The sequence below is a fragment of the Nilaparvata lugens genome, chromosome 2, assembly GCF_014356525.2.
Source record: "Nilaparvata lugens isolate BPH chromosome 2, ASM1435652v1, whole genome shotgun sequence".
Taxonomy (NCBI): Eukaryota; Metazoa; Arthropoda; class Insecta; order Hemiptera; family Delphacidae; genus Nilaparvata; species Nilaparvata lugens.
In genome coordinates, this window is record NC_052505.1 from 183,887 (window position 1) to 211,653 (window position 27,767).

Here is a 27,767-nt window from a genome sequence, read left to right on the forward strand (position 1 = left end):
GGCTGAGAATTTTTCCTATTTGGGAAAACTTCAAAATATATAGTATACTTCGATGAAACTTCGATGAAATAGTATATTTCTTACGTAGGGCCATAATTGAGACTTTTCCGGCTCGAATTCGGTTTTCAAGTCCGAGGCCGTAGGCCAGAAAGCAAAAGTGGAAGGTCATAGCTCTAGAAAATCTGAGGTAATCTGAATATCAGGAAATTGTCCAAGTATTTTCATTTTTTATTCTGATTTGTTTAAATAACCTAAAAGATTATGTTCAATTATGTGGGAGGTTGAGCTTATACTTTTTTATTCTTTCTAATGACAATAAGATGATATTATTATAAATGTTCCAATTATTGAATAATAAACTCAAATAATGAAAAGTTTTTTGATCAGCTATTTTAGCATACTTGAAATTCAGCGGAAAGAAACCTGTTCTGACGTCAGACGAGAGTCGTCTGCAAACAATGTCTTTCAGATCTTCGTAGGGACTGGAAAACTGCTTCTATATGCAGTGTGGCGAAAACTCAATTTTCTGGGTCTTTATTTGAATCTGGTCGAAATCGAACTATGGATATAGGCTTATCTCCGGGAGCTGAACAAAAAAGCTTCTATCAAAATTTTCCGTGCTTTCATCGTGCGAGGCTTTTTTAAATGTGTCGAAAAAATTTGGGGGCCTCTAGGGGTGCCAGGGGGGGAAACTTTCGTGATTTGTTGGTTTTCCCATAGCTTCCAGTGTGTTTCCTAACTGATTTTGAGGTGGGCTCTCCGAGACAATCAGCCGTATTGGCTGAGAATTTTCTGTAATTTTTTGTCTTTTGCAGCTCTAATATAATAAGAGCAACAACAACGCTGATGTGTGACATGTTCTATTTGAATTGAAATAGCAGATTGACATTGAATTTAATCACATTCCTAGGATATATTTAAGATTGGATTCCACTTGACTGGTTTCGTGGTATACAGTACTCAAGCAATAGATTATCGAAACCTATTTGAGGGTGTGTGCAACTGTGCATAGTCCTTATTGGCATTTAGCACCTCATTCCACAGTATTGAATTAAGGGCTCTGACAATGGACGTCATCAATACGAGCACTTCAATTTAGTGCTGTATGTAATATGCAAACTCCTGGATAGATTCAATGTTATTACATGAGGTAGTTTTATAGATGAATTTATTTTTGGTGAATTATCCTGTCTTCTATAAACGTTCAAGATCTGACTAAAAAGAAAACAAAAATGAACAATATTATATAGTGAAAAAGATCACATTCATAATATCCAATTTGATATTAGCCTATTTGAATTTTGAGCCTAATTATTATTGAAGCGAATATTGACGAGAATGATATTATGAACTGAATATTCAATCATAAAGTAGGGACTAATTTCTGTTGAATCAATAAGACAACCGTTATAATGTTAGCTGCAAATGTTTCTAACATCATTTTTTCCATTCTCGTATTTTTTAAATGGAAATTCATCAAAGATAGTATCTTGAACATCATGAATGCTCGACTCATCTTCGAAGACTGCATGAATTCCAATTTGATTGACAACTGAATGAAAAATCGAATTTAAAGCATTTTGAGAATTCGATTTGACTCTTGAACAAAATAAAATTTTGCTAATTTCTAAAAATTCAGCTTTGGAGTGTGACAGATTATCATCAATCAACTACGAATGATTCATCTCAAATAAAAATAACAAAATATTATTTATGGAGCTATGAATGTCTTTGAAAGTAGACGAGACCAGCACAGTTAACTCTCTCAATTGGTGATGAGAAAGATGAACAAGATGAAGAAAATGGCTTACTCCGATGAATTCAGTGTCTCCATTATTTCCAAAAGGAGCTGCTGATGGAACTTGAATCCTTGAGAATGTCACAGTTCCGTTGAGAGGAATATTAAAAAAGGAAGCAGGAACTGAAAGCCAAGCTGCGCACTCGAGATGATTGGAGAAGAAACAAAGTGAATTTAACTGAGAAGTGGTGAAAATTTTCCAGTCCCTCTCATTCCCCCTTTTTACTGAAACTTCCAAAAGTCTCGAAAGAGATACCATTCAGTGTCTCTACCATTCATCAAACGATCTTTTGTAAGATGATCTCTTGTAATTGATCTTTTTTAATGGGGAAAATACTTATTAAGTCTGTTGTGATTTCTTCAAGTTTTTCACACATTTAGTATATTTCAATGTACACGTATCTAAGCATTGTGACATATTTTTTGTGGGAGGATTTGATGGAAAATTCCACCAACTCAAGAAGAATCAATATTGTATTAATAGGAAATGAGGTTCGCATTATCTGAGACACTTGAGCATTATCAAATTATATTTTTAATTCTATTTTTCTCATTGTTGACACTGCCGCCTGCCTCAGCGATGAAATGTTTTATCAAGATAGTGTGAAACAATCCTTCTTTCTATTTTTCTTCTTCTTTTTCATACTTTTCAGTTGATTTTTCTTATTCAACAAACTTTGTAAAGTTATTTTTTAGTTTATACTTTCCTGTTTTTATTACATTACATATTGTCTTTTTCTTTATTTATTTCGAACTTCGAATGTCATAACAATTCCTAGTAAACTTACCTAATTATGTTCTTAATATTGTTTTTGTGATTGGGCACCCGCCGAAAAACCTACAGGTTTGGCAGGACCCTAAATTGTTTTTTTGAAATTGTGAATAAAATTTGATTTGAATTTGAATTAGACGACTATCCCATACACGTTTAACTGGAAAAAAGTCGTCTATTGTTATATCATTTATCCACCGAAGAATTTGTCAAATGTACGCATATTTTTGTATACAAATAGCTTTCATGAAGGTTGGAATGACCCACAAATTCACGTCACTGCGTTGAGATTTAAAAACAAAAACACGTGACCACCTCAAGAATTTGCTTGCTGTCTAAACATTTAGAATGCATTTTTTCATGTCGCATCACTGTGATATGACCTCTTATATCGAATAATGAAACTATCAAGCAAATGACATCAGCTTCGTATTGCTTTATTATATTTTGCTGTGAATATATTTTTGAATGTTATAGAATTCGTCAAAGCAGTCACGAAGTAAAACGTCGTGTAATGCTCGTTTCTACGCAGACAGCCAAGGTCTGTCCACAGGAGCAAATGTTCACAGGAGCTTCATGGGCGACAACTATAACTTTAAGGCTATGAATAAACCGAAAGCTGAAAAGTTCAGCGTTTGGCGTGCGGTACGGCGAATATTTAGCATTATGGAATATATATATGCTCATGTTCGCTGAAAGGTGCGATGTTCGGCGGAATGCACAGTTCGCTGTGCGGTTCGAGGTTCGATTCTGTATGTATGGACGTACCTTAAGAAGGAACGTTCTGGATACAACTAAGTTCAAATGGAGACCTTTATCATTTATTACTTTCCTTGCCCTATTACCAAAGGTAAGGAGAGTATTGCTTTCCGAAAAAAATTAAGGTAACCCAATTTCTAAATTTCTATACGTTTCAAGGTCCCCTGAGTCCAAAAAACACTAGCGCGAGAACACTAGCGTCAGGTGATCAATTTTCATAACGGCAAGGAAAGTTGTATGAGTGCGCCACACCAGATTTTTTTATGATATTCTCAAAGCACAGAAATAATAGTTTCACCTGACTATGATTTATGCATTATATTATTTTGATTCTCAAGTGTGTTGTTATGATTCGAATATTTATTTTAGTGTCCTGAGATGAATTTTCTGAATAATTAATACGTATTCCACTTCAAATCATCAAATTATGATGATTTCTTCCTGATTTTTTCTTCAAAATGAGAATGGAAAATTCAGGTCATGATCTGGATCAATACTGATATAAATAGAAAATGCAACATACTATTTAATGGAATGGTGTGAGATTTGTACTGGTTTTGAATTTGTTCAAGTGAACTTTTATTGTTTTTTGATATTGGTTGAATAAATCGAGAATAGAGATTATATATTGAATTTTATTAATGAGTAAAAAATGTAATTTGATTACATTACAGATTCTACAGTCAGTCGGATTCTGTTCAGAACCAGAGGCAAAATCAATTTCTATATCATTCATTGTAGAAAAGTCGAAAGAAATCATAAACAAATAGGATCATATCTCATGAATGGAAACTATTCACCACTCACTTCAATAGCATCCCTATCGATCCTGAACAATGGAAATACCTTTGTTCTGAGCAAATTTCCCTGATAGTGAATATAAGTTAGAGGTGATAGAGTCTGTCCAAACAAACATACATTACCAAACATTCCACAAATCACCTTCTTGGTGCAAATCAATGCTTCAATTGCTACTTGATACTGCACTTCTGTGAAAATTTTTTTTTCCAAAATTATAACTCAACGATGATGAAATCTTATTTGAGTGCTGGATTAACGTTGTGATTCTCACGGTATTGGAGTAGTTTCATGATGTAATTCAGCACATTACGTAATTGAATTCTAATATTTCCTCTATTGTTTTACAACGTTTTCCTTGAGTACTTAGAATTGTTGTAGATGCAAAATCATCATAAAAAATCAGATGAATGTCCATTCTATTGCTGAGTCTTCTACTTTGATTGAGGGAATATTCTTGTATTGTGTCTATGTTAGTTGTATTCCTTTCTCGTTATATTGAGGGAAATTATTGGCGTCCCCACCACATGCTTTGTGTATTGGTATTTTTTATTGCCTTTATTGCTCAGCCTGATACCTATTTTTTGAGCCTGATTCGGTCGACTTGGAGACCTGCACGAGAGACCACTCTTAGATTCTGTAGAGTACAGACATTACTTTTCTGAGCTTGATTATTTATTTGCCTGATTGAACCATGTCTTTACCAGACAGTTTTTCGTTCTCTCCTGGAGACTAAAGTTATTTATTATTATTGGGAATCATTTATCCCATCACTTTGAAATCGCTAATCTTTTTATCAATTTATTAATGGCTTAGTTAATTTCCATTCAGAGCGGTTGACTGCTGCAGTTTATTATTATTGTATGCTAATTGGATTAGTAACAGTCGAAAACCCATTTAAGGGTAAGTAATGAATATTTCATAGAATTTGTTATATTGTCTCCATTTTGATAATCTTACTTGTATGTATCAGGTAACAACCCCTGATTTAACAGTTTTTCCTTTCCTTTTATTGTTTAACGGGTTAAAGGGATTGAACGGATATTGTTTATTGTAAAGGGATCTTATATTGTATTGTATATTGATTCTATATTGTTCATCATTCTTTCTACTAGTAATTTCCTTTCATAATGCAATTCATTATAGATTTCAAACTCCACAATTAAAACCTATAATAATTCTTCCGTTTGTCATTTAATATTTGATGTTAATAATATTGTATGTATATATTGTATTCTTCAGATGATTCCTTGAGGAATCATTCATTGAATACAATATTAAGTAAGTTATCTATTCTAGCATTACTAAGTAGTTGTGACTTGTGTTGCAGGGTTTTTTTTTTGTGTGTGTGTGTGTGTTTGTGTGTGAATACTCATTCGAGCATCGAGCTGTAAATATGTTTTGCTGTCGGAAGAGGGCTGACGAATTCGCCGACCGAGATGGCCGGTGATATCGGATATCTGACCTTGGCGTGCGGGGCTGAAAGACGATCTTCGATCTGACGTCACTAGCCCGATGCCTGGAGGCCATCACCCTTTGGACACCGGACTCGAGGACGGTGGATCTTAGATAAGTACTTGATACCCCCCACTACAATTTATGTGCCCCCGTAAATTTGGTCACTTAAAGACATGAGTATTTGGTCTCTGAAAGACATGTTGTGTTGGTCTCTTAAAGACAGATTGATTATTTGATTATTCATGTAAAGATGTGTTTTGTAATATTTTAAATATCATTTTCATTATTATAAGAGCAGTCAGTCAACCGCATATCTATGTTCTTATTTCCAAGACCCTCAAACCACCCACTAGAATTGGGATCACATTACTGACCAGATTCAAATCGACAGACCTCAGGGCCTAGCACAATTTCAACAACTAAGCCTTCTCCGATATAATCATTTGTCACCAGGAGAGCGGGGTACTACTGCACACAGCAGACTTACAATGAATTCGCAATCACGAAAGTCTCGTGATGTCGTGGAATTGATTGTTCACATGATCCCGTTGCGATTATTGATGTTGTGGGCCTAATCTGTTGCTGACCTGCTGTAGTGTTATTGTTTAAATATTAGTCATCACGTCCCTTGTCAGCATTTGGATTTGGCGCTATACACCAAATGTCTACTTGATAAACCTCTCAAAATTATTCATCTATTTTCTACATTTCTCAACATTTACAATTAAAAATGGTTCTGATGATGACTACCTTACAGTGTTCCTGTCATGTTTATAGGCTAGTAAAGGTAGCAATATGATAGCAAATGAAAGTAAAACGAGTTATATGAAAATATCAACGAGAAGAGTTCCAAAAATCTCAGAATTGGTAATAAAATCGTCAAAGGTGTAAGGCTACTTGCGGGTTGAATTGAATGACGAAAACAAAATGAGTTACAGCATGAAGCCGAGTGTAATAGCTGGGAATATAGCATGCTTTAGTAACATGAAACTTTCGAAGAGCAGGCTCATAATGATGCAGAAACACAAAACTTAAAATATATGAAAGCCTAATTCGAATCTTGGACGTTAACAAAAGAAGACAAGAACCATCTAGGCGTTTTTGGAAGGAAAATCCTAAGAAAGATTTATGAGCTTGAGATTGATAAAAGACCGAAATATTGTGAAATTTATAAAAGCGCAGCGGCTTAGATGGTTTGGACTTATCTGTAGAATGAATGAGAACAGGATGCCTAAAATAATATCAGATGAGAGGCTACATTCAAGATGAAAGAGAGGAAGGCCGAGAATAAGGTGGGAAGATGAAGTGAGAGTCGATCTCCAAAAAGTGGGATATAGAGAATGAAGACAATTAACAAAGGACCGAGAATCATGGAGAGCTATAGTGGAGGCGGCCGAAGCTCATATTGGGCTGTAGTGCTGAAAAAAAGGTAGTGATAAGTAAGCTAACGAAAAATCGATAGCTCTCATTGACAAATCCGACTGAACTCCGGTGTTCTGAATCACATCATTTTCAATGGAACAACAATAATTCTCACTTATAAAATACCGGTTGCTTTGTCAAGCATTTCATGCATTTGATTGCAAAAATACGGTGAGAACTCTCAACAAAATAAATTGATTATTATTCTCTGTTACAAGACTCAACTTTTTCCATTATCTTGTTATTTATGTAACTCACACGAGTATAAAAAATTATTAGTAGGGGGAATGATATTAAATGCAAGTCTCCTGCTGGAGCTTTACATGAAACTTTTACAACAGTAATTCAACAACATTCTAGATTTTGGATCGTAGTAGGCCATGCATTATCATTTTTATGGAAGCAGCAGCATTATATGGTACAATTTTTGTTTTTGAATCTTACAGCAGTGACATGTAGGTGATAGTGAGATTGCGTTTGATAACGAGAGGCGTGAACTGAATAAATCAGATACACGCTTAACAGAGAAGTTTCTGCACATCATAAGTTTTCGTTCACATAAGCGACATGCGCCACAAACTCAGAAACAATCCGACTCAACCAGACAATAAACAAACTTATCCAAGTCCTTTGTTGGTTTGTCTCGCAAACATTCAATTGATGCATTCCACTGCAGCTCAGACCATCTGAATAACTGAGTGCTGCGAATAAATTCCATTATTTCTGAACTGTGTCTTATTTAACTTCAAATTTTCGTATTCTATATATCTCATACTGGAATCTCGTATGCTGAAACGACCCCAAATGAATACCCATTTGGGTTTTCCCAGATGAAACTTTGCATCAAATCTATTTGAAAGAACTGTGACAGAGGGGATTTGAGTATAGATTATGGTGAATGAGTTGTGATCCATGAAACCTCATATCCTATGTAGTAGTTAGCATATGTGTATAGGGTGATTTCCCACTCAATTATCACGAGAGAAACGAGACTGATGCTATATAGGATAAAAGATAGAAATTTAATTCCAAAGTTTGATAACGAATAAATAAGTTCTGATTAACTTATTCTATTTATCATTCAAATTCAAACAATAATCATACTCTCATATGTATATCTTCAATACAAATTCTATTAGCTCCAAACGGCATTCGCAGTTCTCAATACAAAAAAAGTATACAAGTTTTGTTCATTATGTTATGTTCTCATCAAGTGTTCCATGAGATTCAATTTTTCAGCATAAGTTATTATTAGTAAGTAAAGTTATTAAGTAAGTAGTAAGTAGTAGTAAGTAGTTAGTAAGTAAGTTATTATTAGTTAGTAAGTAAGTCAGCATAAGTATTATTGCAATACGATATCCAAATCGTTCTATCAGTAAAAGAGGAAAAAGTTCAGTAAGATTCGAATAATGAGAGAATAGATTCTGTAGTCAAGATGGAAAAAATGAAAATGCTTTTTTGATTGCATAGAAGGGAGATTTCGACGGTTGAAATATTATTCAAGATAATTCAGTTTGAGCTGCATCACTCACTTTTCAATTCTCCGTATACGATTTTTAATGAAGAGCACACAAAAATGTAATGTTTCTCTGTCGCCTCCATTCATCAGCTACGTACTTATCCAAAAGAACCAAGTTTGTTTGAGAAAATTACCAACGAGGACATACAGAGAAATTCTTGAGTCTTCACTCAAACTAAAGTTCTGTCCTTATCGATTTTCTCGGCAACTGCTTTCAATCTTTCTGAACTTTCTACAAGCAATGGAAGCATCCTTCTGGTAATTTTTTATTTAAAACAGGGGAGTCCGTAATCGTATGTTACTCCATGTTAACATTTGTACCTTTTTCTCAGGATCTATTATGGATAGAGACCTGCATTTTTTTTGTTTTAAAGCTTACTACCATTCTAATAATTTGTGTGTATGAAATCAATATAGAGGGAAAACTATATTTTCTAAAATTAAAATACAAAAACTCTAAAATTTTGAATCTGAAAACATGGCTGATTTTTTTTCCAATGATAATATCAGCTATTACATAGGAACATACACACAAAATAAACTTATTGGTCAGTATAATATGCCATAAAAATTTCAGCATCCTATCTCTAACAGAAGCTGAGAAAAAGGTACATGAAGTTGAAAAAATCACATTTTGAGAAAAATGCAAAAGAAAGCAAATACAAGGTGAATTATCATTACTCACGTTTTTTAGTAGTTACCAGCACTGTAGGATGGGTTTTCAGGGTCTTCTTCCTCTTCAAAAACCATCTCCAGTCGTTTCTTAGCAAGGCTTTGCTTCTGACGAACCATTTTCTGGTAATCTGCAACAGCTTTATCACCCTTACGTATCTGCTCCCTGCCCAGATTTCTCAAGGCAATGAGGGTATTTCTTCCTGGATTCACATTCATCTCCTCCAAAAAGTATATTTTTGCCATATGTCCATCATTATACCTGCTCACAGCTTCATAAACACCAAAATGTAGGGTGGAAACCTCAACAAAAGTCCTTTTAGGTAGAATGGTCCAAATTACATTGTTGAGACTCTCATTTGGGTTCTGGGTTTTCCCCTTTGTGCATTTTTCTAATAGCTCAGGTTTAGCCAAATCGTGAAAAATGGAGTGCATTTCAGACATTACAATCTGAGGCAAGTGGAAATGTTTATTGTGATCATATGGCTCACCAGTCTTAGCTGCCAGATTGTACTTACACCATGTTGTGTCAGAGTCAGGACATAGTTGGTGCTGAGGATTATCATTATTTGAAGATATATGGAGATATGTAGCCCAAATTGCTCTTTCCATATTTGGAACACTGTCTGTATCCCTTCTGATGGCTAAACCATAGAAGAGTTGGATTTTATGGATAGCCTCATCTGTTAGTCTTTTTTTTTTCTCCTAAACTTTTACCATCGGACAATTTTCTACCTTGAGCCTTCAGTTTCCTCAATCTTGTTCCCATTCGTTTCTCAATATGTCCAATGCATTCTAGTTTCGTTACTGGAACATCAGGACCATATGGTAGAGCATTACCCACTGCTTGGAAAGCTTTTGTGTCTCCATCTCCTAAATATTCAGTATACCTCACATTGTACAAAATTTCTGACCTTCGGAACATTTCAACTGCACCAGCTACTTCCATGCCACCACTTACACCCAAATAGTTGGCTTTACAATTGTCCAAGTGAGCATTCTTCAACCTATCAGGGCATCTACAATATTTCAACTTTATTGATACATCCAAAACTTTTCCAGTATCCACTGAAGTCAGAGAAACAATACCATTCAGAGAAGTATGTCCCCTTTTTTGCCAGGAACCGTCTACTGCAATACAATGATCTCTATAGAAACAACTTCTTGCACTGCATTTGACATAGATATTCCACACACTTTCTTACTAACAGTCCCAATGTACGTTTCATAGTCATTGTACCTATTTGGTGGTGGTGCCAAATTCATTAGTCCACAAAATAATTTAGCAGCAGTTTCTCCCTTACCTATAGCTCTGAAACCTAATACCAACCTAATATTCACATCATAAAAAAACTTTGTCTACTGTATTTTCATCATTGATTACAATTTTCTCACAATTTATTGTTTCTGTTTTTGTTTCACAGTTTGTACAAGATATTTTTATCCTACATGCAAGTCCTATCAGATGTTTTTTTTTCAATAGTCAAATTTTGATGGCAAGTACTACAGCTAGCAGTTTCTCCTAGAGTTTTGAAAAACGTATCTAAATTGATGATAATATACTCAAACGTATTGTCCTCAATTCTATTATCATATTCAAAAATCTTATCAGAGAGTTTTTCATTTGATCTTGATACCTTGGCACTTGATGATGATGGAGTTGGAGCAGCTGGAGTCAATGTCGGTTGTTTTGACAACGGTTTCCTTTTGAAGCAGGCTTTTTTATTTTCTTGAAAACTCTTTGACTTCGACCCATTTTATCACTTCAAAAATGTAAACTTCACTAACTATCAACAGAAAATAATTATCTCAAATTCTCAAAGCAAGTTGATCATAATTTCATAACCTATTCATGACTTTGCCTAGAATTATATTAGTAAACAAACCACAGCTGTCTGTGGAGACAGATACTAACCTGAAACAGCTGAACAACTGATAGAGGCAGTCATTTTGCCAATATAATGGAATAAATGATAATAATATTCAACATTGATAATGAATAAAACATTGATAATCAATCAAACAGCTCTATTTAAAAAACCTAGCATTATACTTGGTAAAAAATAAAAATTTATTTAATATCCGGTATACTCCATACCATACACGTCGAGTTTTTAGATCTTCTGACATGACTGAAACAAATCTTAGTGTTTGTAGGATGCAATTTCCTTATAGGTGTGATAAGCTTGTGAATATAATTCCCCAAACCTTGTTTGCAAATTCTCCACCAAATAAACTAAAGATTGAAACCATAAATTGGATCAAAGCATCCACTGACTTCTCTGGTAACATAAGATAGTATTTTTGTGATTTGGATCGTTTCTCACTACTTTCTCCACTATATCAGAGCCCTAAGTTTTTCTAGCCCAATATTATCATTCGAGCTTACCGTACTCTAAAACAGCTTTATGCTTTTCTCATTTGCGTTCCTGTTGTGCTGTCCAGCCTAGCGATGATTAAAATGTATAACTCCACTTTGAAGATTCTTCTACCTGCTTTCAATTCCATTATTTACTACTTTTTTGTATGTATTTTTTATCTCCTACTTTTTAATCCTACTTTATTTCATATTATTTTATGCCACTTAGTTTATAAATTTTTTGTAATCTATTTCTATTGAAGCTCACGAACGGACGTAAGTCTTGTGAGCTCCACATTCCATTTCTTGTAATAATTTTTGTATGTACATTGTCAATTTGATTTTCTATGTTGTACAAGAGATGAATGAATAAACTTGAAACTTGAAACTTGAACTTGAACTTGAATAAGAAGAATTATAAAAATTACTGAGGAATCCAAGAAATTGGAATTTTTAGCATGGACATTCAATTTTTAAACATGAAATAGATATATTTCTAGTTGTCCCAGAGCTTCTGTTCATATCTCATTGGAAAGCGCAAGATTCAAATATTAATATTCACACAAGAACCAAAAATTGATTTTTTTTTAATTTTTGACTACGGACTCCCGTTACACATTCTCTCATACTCATTATCAGGGAAAAAATTCAATGTGACCGAAGAACAGAAAACAAATTTATTAAGAGTTTGGAGAATTATATTTACACCCTTGTACTCCAATAAATAGATCGATAGAGTGAGTACTGAATGTCACCGCATGTCATGTAAACTTCATCATTACAACATTTCTACAAAACGGTGCTAAAGTATTGTTATCTTTAGACTCACGTTTATACGCGTATGATCTCCTTTTATTTGTAGACCTAACAGTTGTAGAAATGAAGATATATTATATAGAGTCATAGTCGTTATAAATAAATGTGAAACTCTATTATTATTATTGTTGTTGAAATGAGCTAGATTCTTCATTCAATTTTTGTCTTAAATCTTAATAGGCTCCATCTACTTAGTGATAGAGTTTTCCTCACATTCCCAAACTGGATAAATTTCTGTAATCAACTATCAACCTCCCTTTGGGATTTACTCACAGAACTTCCAATTAGCTTGAAATATTATCAAAGCAGCACTAGGGGAACCGGTAAGCAATAAGATGAACAGCGTAATATTACTTGAAATAATTGAATTGAAGCCAATGTAGTTGCCAGCCACTGAGAATAGAGCCCAACAGCCATCAATGCAATATTTACAATCGAATGAATATAAATTGAATGGAGTTTAAGCCCCCAACACTATGAGGATCAGCCTCCAATCTACAGCTGGATTCAATGCACGATGCTATCTCATTGTAACAGCCTGGGGATTCTCCTAACGAGTTTGCTTGCTCCCTTCAAAATTACTTGGCCCCAAGTTCGGTTATTCACAAACCAGAATTGTTGGAAGCTGGCTATTCAGTCTTATGGTGGCCTTTACCACAATTTTTCATTCAGCACTACTTGTAGTTTCAAGTTTCTACAGGATCTTACTCAAATCAAACTTCATTCTGTGCATTATTTGCTGATGATAATGATGATCATGATCAATATTGAACCACTTTCAAGTTCAAAGTTTACAGAGAACAAAAACATTGTTTTTGTGCTGAAACAAAGGCTTAAAGATGAGGATGTAGGGTATAAGGTGTCGGAAAAATTGACTAGAAAAGCTGATAGCTTGAAGTCCACAATGAATTTTGTTGTAATAATAAACGTCTCTACTTCACTCATTCATATAATCAATATAATAGTTCTGTATCAGAAGTAAAGACACACGAATCTCTCTTCACGAGACAATAAATTATTTTCAAACATTTAATCATTTTTCCAGCATCCATATTCATTTTCAAATTACAAGATAAATCTGATGAAAATTTGAAGATCCACCATGAACAATAAATGAAGTATTGTTAATGAGTGAAAATATTACTATTGATCATTATTTTTGTATCATCGAGTTTTGTAATATTCATGAATTTGGCACTGAAGAAATAAGAGAAGTGGCCTAGTACTGATATTGGGTAAAGAATTAGAAAAAGTAGTATTAAGTCCAAGTGGAATAATATTTCTTCTTAGAATATAATAGAATTAGAATAAAATCAATTATAATAATATGGTAAGAATCATCACACGATCATACTTAATTATATATTATTTCATTTCCTTTGAGTATTTTGGCAAAGAAACTATATGGTTTCTCTATGATTCTGGGTATGACTTCATCTGAAGTTCACTTTTCCGGAAACGGGGAATTAAAGAACGATTTGGGTTTCGAAAAGTTTTGACATTGATGTATTGGATCGTTGGAAACATTGATGGTACAGGAGAGCTGTAGGCCTATACGCCGTACGTCACACGTTCGTTTTTCCTCGCTCACAATAAGCTCAAAGAAATATTGTAATGGGCGCCCCTCTGCATGCAAGTTCTAAGTATTTCGTTAAACTTTTCCATATAAAATCATTTTTCATACAGTGCGTATCAATCTCATCACTCGTATCGCCGTTATGTTGATAAAAGTTTCACAGATATTATAGACTAGCCGTCAGGCTCGCTTTGCTCACCATATCCATCTAGCCAGGGGGGGCTCCGCCCCCTGGACTCCCAACTGGATCATCCAAAAATGAGATCAGCGGGCTCGATTCGCTCGCCAAAAACGCTGGTAAGAGCACCTGTTACTATATCGGCATATCTTTGGCGAACAAAATTCTTCCACCTCAGCTAAACCGGTGTACTGAATTTTTTTAATGTTATATTTCCAACAATTATTGAAAGAGGTGAGAAAACACAGAAAAGATGAGAAAAACGTTGGAAAAACGCTGATTTTGGGCGTATCTTTGATGAAATATTGAAGTCACCTCATCCCAAATGTTTAGACCCTAGCTAAACCTCTGTACCAAATTTGCCCCAGCTGAGCTTCTGTAGTAAATTTGAACATTCTCTGTTCATTTGTTCTTGATAAAGCTGAGAAAAAACGCTTGAAAAATGCTAATTTTGGGCGTATCTTTGACCTTATTGCAAATTCCTTATAACACAACATTATTACACCCTAGCTGAGCTTCAGTAGTTAATTTGAATATTTTCTGTTCATTTGTTCTCGAAAACACTAAGAAACACTGTAAAACGCAAATTCTAGGCGTATCTTTGACGTTATTGCAAATTTCTTCTAACACAGCATTATTACACCCTGTAATGTGGTAAATTGCCAACCATTCATATGTGGTGCGGTGTTTTTGTTATTTATAAGGGCGGTTGCTAAAATCCCTATTTTGCAAAAAGTTAAGGCCGTCCGGCTCGCAAATATGCTGGGTTCAGACCACAGCTCTTGCTCAGTAGTCGATGCATGAATATTCCAAATACAATTAATCACCACAGGGTTCAATGATTGGTGATTAATAATTCTTACTGCTGCTTCCGTGAAGTTCTGGAAGAATACCAATAAGGAAATCAAAAAGATAGTTGGCGACTGATTACCAGTAACCATATATTCAATCAAGGATAATGAAGACCAACTATGACTTTTCTAGTTGATTTTTAAAACGCTCGTCATGAATAAAGGTAGTATTCACCAATTTACCCTTCTGAAATTCCTTGGAACTTACAACGCCAGTTCTTGGAGTTCTCTGGATTCTTTATGGTATACTGTAACCTTATTAATATAATTATCAGTATGATTTTTCTGGCGGAATAGTATAACTATCATCAAAGGATGATAAGTAGTAAATATTCTGGATAAAATCGATGTTTATTGATTCACTGATTTGATATGCTGCAGAAGATTTTTGCTTGGTACCAAGGCAGCTCAAACTGTATATCACGAGATGAATTAGGAAATAATAAAAAACTTCTAAGATTTTGTATGCTGACATAAAACATAAAATATATTCCCATAGAATAATATATATAAAATATTCTTATATCTCTTATTTTCTCTAAATAAATAAATTTTCTACTATTTTAATAATTATCACAAGGTTTATTAGCATTCACAGTTGTGAGCTGTAAAAAAAAGTATATTCTTAATACTAATATATAGTCTTCAAGTCGGTTCAGAACTGGACAAATTGGAACCTGTTCAGTATATAGATTTACTAGGACATACTTTGATCAATGATCAAATAATAATTAATAAGAATAACAATTTAGTATCTCAGGGTTTATGAGTTCATGCCGTGCATGGAAATAACCTTCCATATATATCAATAAATTCATGAACGAGTTTTTATAACTTATATGATAGTAATCGACACATTGCGAATTTCTCAAACTTGATTTGATTTATATAGCGCTTTAATTAATTCCCCAATTCACTGATAAAGGCCGGCTTATGTGCTCATTAGTCTAATACACTCACAGTAATGATGTTCTTGTAGTTCTTGTAGGATAATTGATTATCTCCGATAATCAATTAGGCAGGTCCTTTTTGTCTCTGCTGGGCTCGTGCATGGTCCAGATTTCTTATACATTTCTATCAGTATCAAAAATATATTTACGGGAATAAATTACAATTGAGATCTCTTTAGCAACACTGAGTTCACAAATGATCAAACATTAATTACATATACTTCACATTTAAATAGTGATTGGCATGATGCTTTTAAAAAATTAATTGGAAGAAAGAACCCTGATCTCCATGTGCTCCTCACAGATCAAGATCACAAGCCAGAGACAGTGATTTCTAGAAAAAGTTCTTCTCTTCCTTGAACGATTTATAAGCTTCCTTATGATTGGCTTTCTTATCTTAGTGAGACTCAATGTAATTGGTTCTTCAAGATTCAGGGTTTTCCTAACTTTGTTATACAAAGATAAACAAAAATTTTCGAATACATAAGTTGAGTAATAGTCATAAGTCTGAGAGTATTCTAATAAATAAATCTCGATATATGATGCTATAATACAATATATATTTAATTTTTTATGTGAGCTTTGTGTACTCTTGGTTTTCATATTTTTTTTCCAAATTCCAATAAATACTCGAGTAACAATAATAGTTGTCCTTAACTATTTGCATAAACCTTCCCTAGTATATAATATATATTTTGTGAGTAAAACTTATAATTCAATTCATACTGGTTGATTGAGCTGATTTGTTAACAAATCAGCTGATTTGTTAGGTATCGATTCAAAGAACTGTCAATTGATCCTAGATCGATTGATTCATTAGAACAAAACAAAGAATTCTAACCTCAAAATGTACATGCAAACTTTCATTTTTTATAATCTGCCAATAATAATCTAATCTAAACTAATCTCCTACTACATACAATACACAAATATAAATAATCTCCTCCTCTACACAAAACATAAACATCTTTTTTGAATAGTACTTCTGCCCTCGGCTAGAAGCAGTTCTTTGCGGCAACACGCCATCAAAGTAATTTGAACATTGGTGCAAAATCATTGCCAACCTAACAACACTATAATTCTCAGGCTTGTAAAATCTAACATTTCTTTTTGCTCTATATCGTATTGTGACTAGTACATTTGATTTTTCTTTCTTAATTAATTTGGGCCTTATATTTAAGCAATGGATAATGTTAATAGCTGGTCTTTGGTAATTTATCAACAAGAAATTCTTAGTCATCAAAACACATGAAAATTTGACCTAATATACTTTGGTTGAACAATGCGGTTTTATCATTATTTGGCAGATAATTTTACTTGTTTTTTCTCTTTGAGTAACACATTAATAATAATCAAGTACTTTTTACAATATTTTACATATAATTCACATTTTTATGACACTTGAACTTCTGGGGTAAGATATTTTTGTGGCTTGTAATTCATAAGGCATTGGCCGTTTGGGTTCCAGGCAGGTTACAGTCGATGTTATCAAATTTTTGTTTACTCATCTGTTGCCATTTTGCTATCTTCCTCCTGCACGGTAAGTTGGCTTCTAATTGGGATAATTATTATTCAATTGGCTTTCGAGTGATGAAGATGGTATAGATGGCTTCTGAATTTTCTATTCCTTTATTTTAGGTGCTGGTTTAGTTGGTCAAAGTGGATAACTTGTCGGCTGGATAACTGCATCGTTTTGTGTTCTCTATAGACCTATGTACGTATTTCAGCAATTGGTAAAGTAAGTGACAGTTCTATCATAATATTATTGTTTACTTTCTTATTTTTCAGTGTTTCAATAATATGGTTTGAGATCATAGACGTTGAATTTTGATATCTGTAAATAGTCTGGTGGTTCAGCCCAGGTAGCACAGAAACGTTGAAATAACGTTAGAAACACGTAATACCTTAACGTTGAAAAGACGTTTAAATTCAACGTTGAAAACACGAGAAAATGTCCGCCGTTTCCACGTTATTTTCAACGTTGAATAATAGTTGAAAAAACATTGTAACAACCATTATTTTCAACTATAAATAGACGTTGAAAGCACGTCGTGACAACCATTATTTTCAACCATAAATAGACGTTGAAAGCACGTTGTGACAACCATTATTTTCAACTATAAATAGACGTTGAATTAGCCATACTTTTGAACCGGTACCTTATCAATTACATGGTAATATTTCTAAAATCATTTGAAAAGAGATGAAAATACGAAATCATATTTCCATTTATTTACATATGATTTCATGTAACAGAAATATTACCCTGCAATGCGGTACATTGGTAAGTTGACATTAAAAACACACAATAAAAACCATATTCATCTCTTTTCTGTATAGGGCTACTTTTTATAGAAATAGAAAGGAAAATAAAAATCTCAGTATCCTTTTTGAATTATTTAATCACTATTATTAATCATTATTTAAATGATTCAAAAAGGATACTGAGATTTTTATTTTTCTTTCTATTTTCATATTACTTCAATTTTGATCCACAAAAATAGTATGATGAAAGGTTGTTTAAAGAACTAAGATGGTTACAACCAAATTACCATGGTAATTTAATATACTCTGCCAAGCTCAAAAACATTTTATGTCTGTAAGAAACATAAATTAAAACTATTATTTCAAGAATTCAGCAGTTGTTTAAAAATCTTGAATTTTTAGTATGATAATTTTATCTGTGGTGAGCAAAAATAGCTCAATTCTTTCTAGGAAATAATATATATCTAAATTTTTACTTGACATTTATGCCAGGTTTAAACTATGCCAATTGGCAAAACAATAATAATTGTCAATTAGTTTTTATTTAGCTATGCCTAGATGATGGTTCTAGAATTAAAAGATTCAATTGATACTTTACACCAGCTATAAATTTCAGAAGACAATATTATTATCTTGTCAATTGGCATCGTACAAACCCGCCTACATTTTAGTTTTCAGGTATGATGATAGTTTGTGATTCATGCAATAGAGAAACAAATATTCTATTACAGTGTTTCAATAGAAAGGGACTTTCAAAATAACTTTCCACTTTCATTTCATAATACTTTTTAATTACCGACGAAATTAGATTGTTTTTTTCTCCACTGAAAATACTCTGCCGCATATTTTAGCCAATCCTTAATAGCGTCTTCAATTTGGGTCTCAATGCCCACAGTCGACCCACAAGATTTTTTGATAGAATCTGAAACATAAGGTAATATAAATTTTAATAAGAAATTCTATAATATGAAGGCAGATGAAATTTTGCCACTACAAAGGAGTTATTATTTGATACAGATGTTGCATGGTTAAAAGGGAATTGCTTTTAACAACAAGTACAGAAATTTTTCTCAAGTGCACATCTAATAATGTTATACATTTGATATTTTGTTACACACATTGATATTTTGAATCACAAGGCGAGGTGATGACTGTTTTTTAGATAAAAATAGTCCATTACTATACAATAGTCAGACGAGAAAGTCACACCAGCTGTTTGTTCAAACATTCAAAAGAACTAAGAATAAAGTAAGAATATTGGGTTTCCAAATTTTGTAGCATAGACGAATTTTAACTTGAAATACTCCTCTTTCATTAGGCCTATAGAAGTAAACAAATAAGGCTCTATATAAAAACGGTAGAAAATTTATTTTTTAATTTATGAGTAAAATTTAATAGTTACTGTAGGTACATACTTAGTTTTATGAAAAAAAACAGTTGTATCCCGATATTTCAACCATTTTTTATTGGCCTACTAAATTTTGTAAACCTAGACCAAAAGTTTAAAATCACAATGAAATTAATCAAAAATGTCCTTGACATATATGGGTTGTAAACATGCATAAATTAATTGAAAATTTAATTTTAAAATGAACAAGTTTAAGCTAAATTTCGTCACCATGGAATGACGATATTTGGAAAATGTTAATATTTATGAGCTGAACTCCGGACACCCGTTTTCAATTTCTTGGATCACCGAGTTAATTACTGAACTTGTTAAAAGCAATCACTTTGATGTTAAGTGATTTATATTATATTAAGTTCAGTGTTATTATATTAAGTTCGATGGAATTTCTCAACACAAGCAGTCCTGTGACAAAAACAATACATAGATAGCATAATGAAAATATTTGTGCAGGAATCAAAGTAATAGTAATTTATTTGGAAGTTAAGTAGTAGGCTACATGTAAAATACTTAAAACCAAGCTTATTGTATTATATTAATTTTTAATAATTATATTAAATTAGATCCCTCTAATTTAAAACATAATATAACTTACCTAACCCTAACCTCAAATGTAAACATAATTATGTTCAACACACAATATTTGTTTTGAAGTTTAGACAATAAATCACCAAACAATATCATCTTTTAAATAAGAATAATAAATTAAATAAACTTACCAAGTCAAAGTGGAATAGGTAAACTCTTCTAAAAGAGTTCACAGCTTTCATCAATGTGATGAGAATTCAAACATGAAATGGCGTTGATCAGTCGATCGTCGTTGATAGATCCGTTTTTGTGTAAGGACTACTGTAGCGCTGTGAGTGGTGGAATTGGAAGCTCGTTTTCAACGTGTTTTCAACGATAGATCAACCGTTGAAAACAAAGTTGCATTTAAAACGTTGAAAAATTCAACCGCTTACGGTTATTCAACCTCAACAACCAAATTTCAACGTTGGAAACACGTAGGTGTGCTACCTGGGAGACGACCGATTCTCCAATAATTCCAAGATTTGGGATAGCCTAGGATATTTACTTTGTGTATCCTGAACTTTTTTGAGTTTCAAAATGTTTTTGTAAATTCTAGAATCAACTTTCTCAACATATGGCACGCCCTCATTCATCATTACATTAATAATATATTCTTTGACTGATATCACAGCCATACTAATAATCATCACAAAGTAAATCAATGTATTCATCATATTTCTCACAACATAACCTCTTGATAAATAATGACCATGTACTCTCTCTCCCAATAAACAATTCACTATTCCTTTCCAATTTATTGCACGCTTTCCATCATCCATTATTATATTGACAACATATTCTTCAATTGACATCATAGTCATACCAAAAATTATAACAAAGTAAATCAGCATTTTCATTACATTCTCCATAACATAACCTGTTAATAAACAACAATCATATATTCCTGTTTTCAATAGGCAACTTATTCTTTCTCTCGATTTTATTGCACACAATTCATCTTTCAATAATTCCATATAATGATTTCTTTCATCATTTTCTAAACCCGTATCCATTATTAATTTTTCCTTGTCTTTGATCATATTCCTTTTGTTTATCCCATGGCTGCAATCACAATGGTAAGCTCCCTGCTTGAACCACGTGTGCTTGGGGTGCATGTTGGTCTCATTATTCACTTCATCCTGGTGTTGTCCGTCTTCTCTGTACACTTCCTTCCTCCCATGGTTGCCTGGTTTCTTTGCATCTTTTTGGCGATGCTTGAATTTAGCATGAGGACGATAACCTCTTTACCGGGGCTTTCCTCGCTGCCTCCTCCGATGGGCCTTCCTGTGTTGGGTTCCATGTTCCACTCAGCCATCGTCCTGTTGGTCACACTTTCTGCTTGTCTTGGTGGCGGTTTGCTCCTTGAATTTAGTGTGCCGCGGGTGGATCCAACGATGCTTGGGCAGCGGTGTGGCATGTGGCTGCTCAAACTTGGTGTGCTGTGGGGGGGTTGCATGCTGGTGCACAGGTTCAGTGTATGACTGTTGTTCATCATTTTTAAATTTTATTATCAGTAATTCCTTAATCATTTCTGTGTTGATACTGTATATTGTTTTCAGTAGTGGGTTGGTGGCTAGTGGTAGATCTTCAGGGGGGAATAGTAGACTTGATATGAGTTGTTGTTTTTTATGGACTGGTTCTAATGCATGTTTGATTTCTTCATTTGATGGCGGGTTGTTGCGGTGGTGGCTTTGTTCTGGTTGTTGATTATCTGCATGTTGTTTTTGATTTGTATTTATTGCGCATGCCACTGTATATGATATGTCTATTCTATGATGATTTTGATTATGAACGTCATGATTCCTGGAATTTACATCCTGTTTATTATTCCTATTCAAACAATCTCTGTTATCATAATATGCTCTTTTGTAATACTGTTTACTGTTTCGGTATTGAAACCTATTTCTATGATTATTATCAAATGATTGACCTTTGTTGGTATTCACAGTATACTTCGCACTTTGCACATTTGCTACAGCATTTTGCTAAATGATTTTCATTATTATAATTTTTTCTGGAATGATTATCATTATTTTGAGATTGAGTAGAATTTCCTGCTCGATTATTTATGTGACTGGGCTCAAAAGTAGCTGATTGAATGCAGTGCAAACGTTGTATCAATTCTTTGCAACTAGAGATAGGTGGCACAGCTAATGTCATGCAGACACAGAAAGGAAGTTTTTTAAGTAATATGTGGGCCAGTGATTAGTCGGCTAGAGATTCGTCCAGTTGAGAATTTCTATTTATAAAATCTGTCACAAACTCAGTATAAGATTGTCCGCCTCTATTATCATTATGTGCATGATATAATTTCTGATAATGCGTCCATCTGTCTATGTTTGCTCCAATATTGCTGCAGGAACTGGGAGAGGAAATCATCCAGGCTCTTAGGATCTCGCATCCGGCTCTGGAAGAACATCAGCGGCTCACCGAGTAGTGAACTGGACAATTGGAAACGCCACACTAACCAAGAGGTGGGTATCAGTTCTTGAACGGCTCTTATTTGATCCACAAATGGTCTGGGTTGCATGTGACGGTATGAGTTATCAAATTTCCCAAGGTTTTGAAAAAGTTGAGTGCCATTCACTAGCTCAGTTGGCATATAATGCATTCTGCTGGCTGGGATATTTTCCATGCGTGTCTCTATTCTGGAGACTCGTTCTTTATTTGCGTTCCATCTATTATTTGTAGCTTTCCTGTTCTCATTCACTTCGTCATACTATTCGGTTAGCTTCAACTGTTGTCCACCTATGGCATTCTCCAACATGCTGTATCTCTCTCTTGACTTTATTCCTTCTTCCGTTAAGTTTGTTATACATGTTTGCATGTTACTCTGTTCTTTTATTATCTTTCCTATTTTATTATTATCTTCACATTCATTTTCTGATACCTTTTCCATTATAGTTCCTGTGATAGTGTTGCCTAGTTCTTTACCTAATATGTCCACCTGTTTTTCTATTTCCTTGGGTACTTCATCCAACCGTCCATTTACCTGACAGGTGACTTCATCTATACGGGTTTCTAACGCTTTTATGACTGTAGATTGCATATCTATTTCAATGTCTATCATATTTTTCATTTCCTCCTTGAAGCTAGAAAATTTTTCGTCTATAGTTTTGACATCCTGCCTGACCGTTTTGATATTTTCTTGGATATTTTCTCTGATGTTTTCTAGGATATTTTCTGCCCCTTTATCCTGACTTGCTTGTATATCTTTCATCAATCCCGCCATGGCTTGGTTGAGCATGAGCTTAAATTCACTCGAGGAATCGTTCATCATACGATTGGTAGCATAGCCGACTGAAGAGTCTAATGTGGTATTGCGCTTTTCCAGGTTGGTGGTGACGGATGACGGTTGGTTGACCCCATCGGATGGCGATTGGGTGGCGGCATTCTCTGTTCTCTCGGCGACGCTTGGAGCGGTCTGCTGAGACGTCGGCACCAGGTTGGACGCCCTCACTCCTTCATCTCCACCAGCTGGACTCTCATCGGTATTCATTGCGTCAACAGCATTATCAATCCTAGTGTAGGACAATTGGGCCAGGTTTAGTGGGTCGAAATTAGCTGAGCATACACTGCCTCCTTCTCTTTACCGCCGATTGTCACGGTAATAAATAGTCTGTTGTCCCTTGATGACTCTTCAATTACAGGAATCATCCGTAATATCATCACTGATGTCTTGTTCGGAGTTTTATTCTCCTTCTGCACATCACAGACACATTTCAGTGCTCTCTTTGCACTCCTTTCACATGGCTGGATATCGGGACAGTGTGATCTCCAGTGCCCCGGTCTCTTGTATTGCCAACACACGGGTTCAGACTCACTAAGAGATGGTCTGTTACTAGTAGGGGTTATAACTGTCTCAACCTTGAGCCTCGTAATCTTTTTCGTGTCCTCAGTCATGTGAACTCTCGGATTTTGTCTATTCTGTTCCTCCTCTGCCTTGATTTGTTCATACTCCCTCGCGATTTCTCCAATTCGTTGATACTATGAACATCTGATTGCCGAATATACAATTTGTACCATGGGAAGAGATTCTTATACACTCTCTGTAAATTATTTTCGTTTGTGAAACCTCCATGACACCTCATGAGTGTCAGTACATCAACCAGAAATTTGTCAAACAATTCACCTTCCCTTTGCTTCCTTGCCTGAATTAGATTCTCGAGGTCATCCTCATAGGTAAGTGGATATAGCCCAGTCAATGAAAGTCCAAAAAAGCAGTTTCGATCCAGAAATTGAATAAAAGCTGAATTCCGCACCATCGATAGAACCCTTCCAGACGGTCATTCTCCCAAAAGTCCCAAGAGATCCCCTTGGAGCTTTCCGCCCCAGACCACTAATACATGAAAAATGCAAGTAAACACGGGAAATCAATTATCTCTGTAACCATTGATTGGGAACAGTTCTATTAAATGCCATTCGATTCGTTACATTATGGACTACAATATTAGTTTTATTTATTTTTCCAATAAAATTAACAGTTTTCTTGATAAAATAATATATATGTAAAAATTTAGGGGGTTTGTGATTTGATTTTTTTGTTTTCTTCGATCAACTTCTAAACAAGTAGTTTTAAAGGAAAATGAGCCAATTAATTAATGTAGCCACTCTCATTGCAAATCCTTCGACGTAGATTGTTATGTATTTTCGATTTGATTTGACGCTGTGGATGGGGAAACAGTCGACGCAGAACGGCGCGGCTGACTCTCTTAGCCATAGTAAACAGCAAACTCTGTAATCCTTAATCAGAAAAAAATCTTTCATATGTCATTCGATTCGTTACATTGTGGACTAAAATATCAGTCACATTCATTTCCTCAATAAATCAAACAGTCTCCTTGATAAAATAATATATATGTAAAAATTTTTGGGTTTTTCAATTTGTTTTTTGTTTTCTCCGATTAACTTCGAAGCAAATAATCTAGAGAAAATTAGACATATAATTGATGTAGTCACATTCATTGCAAATCCATTGATGTATATTGTTATTTATTTGCGATTCGATTTGACGATGTGGAAGGGGAAACAGTCGACGCGGTACGGCGTGACTGACTCTCTTCACCATAGTAAACAGTAAAATACAGTAGTATAGTGAGGTCCACGTTATAATGGCAGTGGATTAAGATAGAAGAATAGCGTTGCCGATTCTCTGCATTGATTAATTATATTTCCACACTGTCAAAAACATAATTGGCATCGTTGTGAACCTAGAAAAGGATAGTAGCACCAGCTTTGTCGAATGATAGACAAGGATAGCGAAACCAAAGTTGATCAAATACTGTCATTATAACGTGGACCTCACTCTTGGCCTACTGCTTCCTAAGTTGCATCTTATTCACACTATCGCTCGAAACAATCAATTTTGTCAATTTTTTTGACATGCGATGAAACTAATTTTTCACATTTCAATTCTCTAAATTCCCTAAAATCATTTTGTTATTATATATGTGCTGAATCATGCATTATATGACAGACAAAGGATATTGTTTGCAACCGATAAAATATCCATACTATTACATAATATAATACATATTTAAAATATTTGTGTATGATCATGATTCTATGCTAAAATTTATCATAAGCTATGAATGTCAAAAACTGAGATAGATCATAGATTACAATAGTGTTAACAGTGGCAATTTCCTGGAAAATCATAGCGTGCAGTGTTTGCTGTTTTCTACAGTTAATATTCTCCAATCCAGGTTGATAATATACCTTCAGTTGAGCCAAATATATATGACGGCTGAGGCATTAAAAAATTTATACATTGGGCTTGTTGAGTTGGAACTTTCTATGATTCTCTCTGTAAAGTAGTTTATCTTCCATTCTTACTAGTTGAATCTACATTATTTAGACAGTCCAATATGAAAATTCAGTGCAAACATACAAATTAAGGAAGAGTAAGCATGCATAAAAAGTAGGAAAATCATAAAAGTGTTTCACATTTAATCACAAACGGTACTCTACCGTAAAAGATTAATTGAAAGATGATTCATCATCTTCTATTATTTTTGTTAACATATCGATTTTTCACCTCCACTCGCATCTTGTCATTCATTACACAAGGTTGGCAGAAGCTTTTCTTTATGTCGATTAATGTTGATTGAAATTGATTTTAATTAGAGTACCAAAAGAATAGATCATTTTCTATTTGAAGCATTCAAATTAAATCTATTGAACATGATTTCTTATGACTTAGCATTCACAGATTTAGTTGGGTGAAGCTATTTGAGAAATGTACCTGATTATCAATTTCATGGTTTTTATACCATTCTACTTCATTGTGAAAATACGTTGATCAACTTAAAGATGTAGCTTATCTTACATCGAACAATGTACAATACAAACAATTTTCATTGAATTACTATTATGATGATCATTGGAATTTCTGCCTGTGATTGAGAAAAAGTCATTTTATGAGCCTTGAAATTTGTACCTGGAAAAAGTTGTATTATTACTAGAAATTCTTTTTTTACTATTTATTATAGGTACTGTACATTGATTTTTGTGACTATAGAGATCAACTACTTTATTCTGAATCAGGATAAGGATAAGTAGGGAAATTGTGAGATGGGGATAACATCCATAGTTACATATAGCATCAATTTTCTGAAAGCTCTGATAATAATGATTTGAACGGAACTGCGATTCTGGCTTGGTACCATTGCCTCTTCATGTTCAGTGAGAATAGAAAGCTTCAGAGTAATTCGTTCTCACTATATGTGATAATATTGGTGATATTTGGTAACATTTGTTAATATTTGAACCGAATGTGCAACCAATTAATCTACTTTCAGCTTGAAAATTTCCAACTTATCAGGAGTACAGTGTTATTATATAGTATCTCAGGTAGGCCCACCCTTTTATTTTTTTTGTTCACGTGATCTGATGATATTCATTCCATTATCAAGTGTTTAAATTATAAAGAGTTATGAAACAAGATAAAAAAACACAATCAAATGTATGAAAAGAAATTTTGAATCTTCATTTTCCACAAAATAAGGATAAGATGAAGGAGTGAAATGTTACCTCAGTTTACCGCAGTTGAAATTAATCTTTGAGATGGGAAGGAAATAATCCTCCGAATATCTAAATCAATAAATTGAATATATAGTTCAATATATTAACTAAAATATTCCATTTATTTAATTTCCAACCCCTTCTAAGTAGCAACATTTATAATTGAATGATATGACAGCTCAACAATTCAAGATTTACCCCATTCATTACTTGTCATTGATGATTGTTAGGCATATTCAATAATCAACAATAAGATTGTAATCATGTTTGCAATTTAATATACATAATAGATCAAATAAATAGAATTTCCAAAAATAAACAAAATTTAAATCAAGTAATTACAAATTTATTTATTATCCTGTCCCATTTATTTTTACGAAGTAGTGCCTGTGAATTTTCCATAAATTAATATTGGTTGTTTCGTAAATACCTGGTGTATTGAAGTGAGGAGGCCTCCGTACACTTTATTCAAATTTTTCACTTATTAATTTTTCACTGCACAAGAAGTTCTTGAAGTATCCTTTTTACGGCGAGTTTAGATCTTTTCTTATGAAACAAGATAAAAAAACACAATCA

General features: G+C 33.8%; 1 long non-coding RNA gene across 1 annotated transcript; it reads left to right on the forward strand.

Moving 5' to 3' along the window:
- Positions 1–17,579: 17,579 nt before the first annotated feature.
- LOC120349937 lies at positions 17,580–23,727 on the forward strand. Its single transcript, XR_005570527.1, has 3 exons — positions 17,580–17,642; positions 22,528–22,642; positions 23,503–23,727. It is a non-coding gene; the product is annotated as an uncharacterized LOC120349937 (long non-coding RNA).
- Positions 23,728–27,767: the final 4,040 nt, after the last annotated feature.